Below are 833 nucleotides of genomic sequence, written 5' to 3' on the forward strand. Positions count from 1 at the left end.
GCATCACCCAGCACGAAGCGAAGCAAAGAGAAGCGCCCTGCGACAGACCCGGGTGGTGCGGAGGGTGCTGCGAGCACCGGTTTGTTTTCTTCTGGCTGTCCGGCACGACTTTACCTGCCTGTAAGTGGAATAAGCCCCGCAGCTCAGTGACCCAGCCCTGGTAGTCAGCACCCGCCTTGGGCTTCGGGGATGCCCAGATTTCACTTGGCAAATAGAGATTTTTATCATCCCTGTTTGTGCAGATGGAGAAGACAAATTAAACCCATGCAGGATCTAGGCGAGGTGCCAGGTTTCTGCCTTTCCAGAGTACTTGGCATTAGCCCTGCTCTTTGCTGAGGTCAAAGCACGGATCCACTTAGTGCCAGTCACCCAGGTGTGTGCTCAGCAAAGTGATAAATCAGGCCCCCTGCTGTAATTCACGAAGACACTTAGCAATAATGTGTTAAAAAAAAAATCACTTCAATTACTTGACCAGCAGCATGTAGAAATGCAGGAGGAGCAACTGGGCAAGCAACTGTAGTGCAGTGGTAGGTGGCAGCATGAGAGAGAAAATGTGCTGGTGTGCAGGGGCCACTGAAATTCAAATACAATGAAGGGGGGAGGGTTACTGGCAAAGAATCACAGCAAATGACATGTAGATGGATGGAGGAAGAGGCCTAGAGGATTTGGGGGATTTTTTTGTTATTTTACTCAAAAAACTGCCATTAAAATTAATAGATGTTTTTAATTAGCTGGGGTCCTTCCTTTGTGAGTTGAGAGAAAAAGTCAGAATTCCCACCTCTTGCTATGTTGGCAGACTTTACGCTTCTTTTCTTCTGGTAAATAGTTGTACT

This window comes from Buceros rhinoceros, unplaced genomic scaffold (assembly GCF_000710305.1).
Source record: "Buceros rhinoceros silvestris isolate BGI_N320 unplaced genomic scaffold, ASM71030v1 scaffold16356, whole genome shotgun sequence".
NCBI classification, from domain to species: Eukaryota; Metazoa; Chordata; class Aves; order Bucerotiformes; family Bucerotidae; genus Buceros; species Buceros rhinoceros.